Source organism: Phascolarctos cinereus, unplaced genomic scaffold, assembly GCF_003287225.1.
Source record: "Phascolarctos cinereus isolate Bilbo 61053 unplaced genomic scaffold, phaCin_HiC Scaffold_8;HRSCAF=390, whole genome shotgun sequence".
Classification (NCBI taxonomy): Eukaryota; Metazoa; Chordata; class Mammalia; order Diprotodontia; family Phascolarctidae; genus Phascolarctos; species Phascolarctos cinereus.
The window spans coordinates 27,600,998-27,606,997 of NW_027556291.1; the positions used below are offsets into that span (position 1 = coordinate 27,600,998).

A 6,000-nucleotide genomic window follows, 5' to 3' on the forward strand; every position below is an offset into this window, starting at 1 on the left:
GGTTACACTAGCCTCAATAGGCCTAAGTTTCAGGTTCCTAGAAAACACATGATTTGTACTATTATATCAGCATTGGTAATGGCTAATTACTAAAAAGGATAAGATAGCTAGGATTCGTAGTATTATAGTGAGATTCCTTGTTTCTGGGGTAGATTTTCTCGTTTTAGATTGTAAGGCTGAAATTCCTGTCCAATGGGAATTCAAAGCCAGTGGTGGGTGGGTATCTCTGTGTTAGGGCGATATAACCTTTGTCCTGGCCTTTGTGCCTTGCCTCGCTTCGCTAGCTTCGCTCGGACTGCCTGATGAAGCAGACGCCCACTTCTCACGAGAACGTAATAAATCTTTCACTTTATACCTAGAAAATCTCTGAGTGTTATTTTTGGGTAGCTGTAGCACACATAATCTATTATACCCCCTTTTCTTTTTCAGCTTGCATAATAAGGGAAACTCTTCAGTCCATCAATTCATGTGCAAGGCTTAAAATGCAATTAAAATGAACTTTTCTAATAGAAAATTTAAAGGGCAAAGCTTCCACAGTTAAAAGAATATAAAAACACTACTGCCTCCTGCAGTCATCATAGCAACCAGCTAATCTAAATCAGGAAGGTGTTATCATAAAGCCTGGAGTACTGATGAAACACTGAACGCTTCCCCCCCTCCCATGTGGGGGTATCATACTTAACCTGTAAAAACCAAATGACCTCCACCATTACCTTCCCCTCACAAAGGGCGGGACTGCCAAAGAGCAAAGGGAAGGAGAGAGGGTCTAGGGCTAACAATGCATAAGCATAGCAACCCCTTCCTGGCAATAGTCCCCAGCATAAAGTAAGCACAGTCTTTGTCACACTCTGAGATTGGGATCATGGGGCAGGTATATGAATCAGTATTGGAGTCTTTGGAACTCAGCCAAAGAACTTGAAGTGATGGCACCATATTGTACTTTGCTTGCTTTAGTTAAAATGGGATGGTAGTTCCACCTACTGGAATTCGAAACTGAAGCACAATAAAGATATTGCAGGGACAGAGAGGGGAGTGTCTGGTTGGCATAGCAGTCAGAACACACACGACATTTATCGATTAAGTTTGTAGTCTTATATGGGCATGGTTCATGGCACCCCCAAAACAATTACAGTAGTAACATTGAAGATCACTGATCACCATTATATAATAATAATGAAAAAGCTTGAAATATTACAAGAATTACCAAGATGAGACACAGAGAGATATGAGCACATGCTGTTGGAAAAATGGTGCCTATAGACTTGCTCAGCACAGGGTTGCCACAAATCTTCAATTTGCAAAAAATGCAATATCTTTATTGTGCTGTGAGCTACAATAAAGCAAAGTGCAATAAAATGAGGTATGCCTGTACAGAGAAGACCTTATGAACTAATGCAAAGTGAAATAAGCAGAAACAGGAAAACAATATACATAATGCCTAGAAGAATGAAAATGAACAACAAACCAACTGAAACTGAATGCTGAGAATTTATAATGACCAAGCTTGGTACCAAAGAAGAGATAGGAGAAGATACACATTCTACTTGGTAGAGGTGGGGTACCATGGGTATGGAACAATGCATATGATGGCAGACATTTTTGATATATTGGTTAGTTTTGTGCAACTTTTGTTTTCTTCCTCTTTATTATAAGGGAGAGATGAGAGGATACTGTGGGAAATGTAGGTGATATAAAAGCGAAAGATAGCAAAAACATTTATTTTTAAAACAATACAATGCTGTAGGTGGACTGTTCTTATGAGAGTATTTGTATAAAAAATACATTAGGGTTTTTTTTTCATGTAACTTTATTTTACTCTTTGTCAATTAACAAGCATTAATTCTCTCTTCCTCCCATGTCCTCCCCCTAATTGAATAAAAAAAGAAAAACAAAACTCTTGCAACACGTATGCAGTCAAGCAAGACAAATTCTCACAATGGCCTTGTCGAAAAATGTATGTCTTGCTCAGCACCGTAAGTGCCTTGCCTCTCCATCAGAGGTGGGAAGCATACTTCATCACTGCACCTCTGGAATTGGATTGATCAGAGTTCTTAATTCTTTGCTTCAGCTAAAGCATAATAAATTTTGCTCTATCCATTTATTTTAACTGTGTGAATATTTTTTAAATTCAACTTTATTTTATTTCTAGCTGCAAATTCTCCCTCTCCTCTCCCACTCTCCAACCCATCGAGAAGGCAAGAAAAACAAAACCTATTACAAATATGTATAGTCATGCAAAACAAATTTCCACATTTGTCATATTTAGAAAGAAAGAAAGAAAGAAAGAAAGAAAGAAAGAAAGAAAGAAAGAAAGAAAGAAAGAAAGAAAGAAAGAAATTATTTAATTAGCAACCGACGAGTCCATTAGTTCTCTTTCTGGAGGTGGATAGCATGTTTCATCATGAGTTCTTGGAATTGAAGTTGGTCATTGTGCTGACCAGGGTTACTAAATCTTTCAAAGTTAATTATCTTTACAATATATCTGTCATTGTGTAGATTGTTCTCCTGGTTCTGCTCATTTCACTTTGAATCAGTCCATACAAGTCCGAAGATATCCCCTTCTTCATTTCTTATAGCACAATAATATTCCATCACAATCATATGCCATAATTTGTTCAGCCATTTCCCAGTTGATGGGTATCTCTTCAGTTTCCAATTCTTTACCACCACAAGAAGAGCTGCTGTAAATGTTTTTGTATATGCAGGTTCTTTTCCTCTTTCTTTAATCTCTTTGGGATATATATCTAGGAGTGGTATTGTTGAGTTAAAGGATATACACAGTTTAATAGCTTTTGGGGCATAGTTCCAAATTGTGATTCAGAATGGTTAAATTAATTCACAGTTCCACCAACAGTTTATTAGTGTACCTATTTTCCCATAACTCCTCTAGCATTTGTCATTTTCCTTTGTTATCACCTTAGCCAATCTGACAGGTGTGAGGTGGTACCTCAGAGATGGTTTAATTTGCATTCCTCTAATTAGTGGAGGATTAGTGCTTTTAGTGAATTTAGAGCTTTGTTATATGACTATTGATAGCTTTGATTTCTTCCTTTGAAAACTGCCTATTCATATCCTTTGTCCATTTATCAACTGGAGAATGACTTGTATTCTTATAAATTTGACTCAGATCCCTTTACATTTTAAAAAATCAAACCTTGGTCAGAGAAACTTCCTGCAAATACTTTTTTTCATAGCTTCCTGCTTTTCTTCTCATTTTAGCTGCATTGATTTTGTTTATGTAAAAACTTTTTAGTTTTGTATAGTCAAAAGTATCCATTTTACCTATCCTATTTACCTCTCTTGTTTGGTCATGAACTCTTCTCCTATCCATAGATTGGACAAATAATTTTTTCCCTGCTCTACTAATTTGTTTAGGATATTACCTTTTATATCTAAATTCTATACCCATTTTGAGATTTTCTTGGTTTATGATGTGAGATATTTGTCTATGTCTATTTTCTGCCAGACCACTTTGCAATTTTTATCAAATAGTCATTTCTTGCCTCAATATCTGGGATCTTTGGGTTTATCAAATACTATATTACTGTGCTCATTTGCTTCTGTATATTGAGTAGCTATCCTGTTTAACCGATCAATCTCTCTTATTTTTTTGTTCAGGCCCAGAGTCAACTGACCTCTCTGTCTGTCTTCCTATGATTCCCTGGGCTGCAAACAAGACTCAACTGTGACTTTTTCTTGGCTTTCCCAATCAAAATTTGATCTGGAACATTTTCTAGACTGTTTGTGGAGGTATGCCAAGCTTTTTCTTTGATCAAGATACACTTATACTAAGTTCTGTAAAGATAAACAAAAGCAGTGGCAAAACAAAAACTTTAAAAGACTTAAGAACTCTGTTCAATGAAATGATCAACCATGATTCCAGGGTACTGATGATGAAGAATACTACCCACCACCTCCTAACAGATGATGGACTAAATATGCAGAACGAGTAACATTTTTGGACATGGAAGATATGGGAATTTGTTTTGCTTGACTGTGTATTTGTTACAAAAGTTTTGTATCTTTTTTCCAAGGTGGTGAGGAGGGGGAGAAGAAAGAGAGAGGCAGAGACAGAGAGAGAAGGAGAAGCAGGAAAAAATAAGATGGAGGGAAATATATAGTAATCATAACTGTGAATGTGAATAGGATGAACTCACCCATAAAGCAAAAGTGTATAGCAGAAAGGATTAGAAACCAGAATCCAACAATATGTTGTTCACAAGAAACACATGTGAAACAGAAAGACACACGTAGAATAAAAATAAACAGCTGAAGCAGAATCTATCATGCTTTAGCCAAGGTAAAAAACAAAAAAGTAGGGGTATCAATTATGATTTCAGACAAAGCAAAAGCAAAAATGAACCTAATTAAAACAGATAAGTGGGAAACTACATTTTGCTAAAAGGTACCATAGACAATGAAGTAATATCAATACTAAATATATATGCACTAAATGGCATAGCATCCAAATTCTTAAAGGAAAAGTTAAATGAGTTACAGGAGGAAATGGACAATAAAATTATACTAGTGGTGGACCTCAACATTCCCCTCTCAGAACTGGATAAATCTAGCCATAAAATAAATAAGAAAGAAGTTAAGGAGATGAAAAATTTTTAGAAAAGTTAGGTATGATAGAACTCTGGAAAAAAGTGAATGGGAATAGAAAGGAGTATACTTTTTTCTTAGCTGTATATGGCACCTTCACAAAAATTGACCACATATTAGGGCATAAAAACCTTACAACCAAATGTAGAAATGCATAAATATTAAATGCATCTTTTTCAGACTGTAATGCAAGCCTGCACAACTTGCAGCCCACGGGCATGCCAAAGGATTTCAAATAACCCACGAAAAATGTAGAGGATGTTTTCCTCTACATTTTTCACCAGCCACCTGAAATCCTTTGGCATGCTGTAAGAGGCCCAGGGGCCATAAGCAGTCCACAGGCCATAGGTTGTGTAGGTCTGACACCATGCAATAAAAATTAGATTCAATAAAGGGACATAGAAACATAGATTAAAAATTAATTGGGATATTCTGGTTTCTCTTCAGATCATATAAATCTTTTGCCTTTTACTAAAGATTTCCATGGAGAGGAACAATTATGAGTTACTAACCAATTTTTTGAGGCTTCATTGAAGTGAGGTTTATAACTTTGTTAATAAAAAAACACAAATTCAAAAAAAAATTAATTGGAAACTTGATATTCTGATCCTAAAGAATGAATGGGTCACAGAACAAATCATAGAAAAAACAAATAATTTTATTAAAGAGAGTAACAACAATGAGGGCAACACCCTAAAATTTATGGAATGCAGCCAAAGTGCTATAGTTATTGTTGCTGCTGAGTTATGTTCGACTCTTCATGATCTCATTTTGGGGTTTTCTTGGCAAAGATACCGAAGTGGTTTTCCATTTCCTTCTCCAGTTCATTTTACAGATGAGAAACTGAGGCAAACAGGGTTAAGTGACTGATTAAATGTCTGAGGCCAGATTTGAGCTCAGGAACATGAGTCTTCCTGACTCCAGGCCTAGCACTCTTATCAACTGCACCACCTAGATTCCCCAAGCAGTATAGTACTTAGGGAAAAATTTATATCTCTAAATGCTTATATTAATAAAATAGAGAAAGAGTAGATCAATGAATTGGATATGCAATTAAAAAAACTAGAAAAAGAACAAATTAAAAATCCCTAATTAAACATCAAATTGAAAACTCTATCTTAAAAAAATAAATCGAACAAGCCATCAATGAGCTCCCTAAGAAACAATCCCCAGGGCCAGATGGATTCACAAGTGAATTCTACCAAACACTTAAAGAATAATTAATTCCAATACTGTATAAACTATTTGGGGAAAAAGCAGACAAAGAAGTAGTCCTACCAAATTCCTTTTAGGAAACAAATATGATTCTGATACTGATTGATAAATCTTATAAGGAAAGATCTTCCATGTCCCCTGTATGACTCTAAACATTGGGCTATAAGCCAGAGTGTGGTT

General features: G+C 35.7%; 1 non-coding gene across 1 annotated transcript; it reads left to right on the top strand.

Moving 5' to 3' along the window:
* The first annotated feature begins 5,032 nt into the window (after nucleotides 1-5,032).
* Nucleotides 5,033-5,148, top strand: LOC144455094 (U5 spliceosomal RNA). The gene has a single exon (XR_013483757.1). It is a non-coding gene; the product is annotated as a U5 spliceosomal RNA (small nuclear RNA).
* The last annotated feature ends 852 nt before the right edge of the window (nucleotides 5,149-6,000 follow it).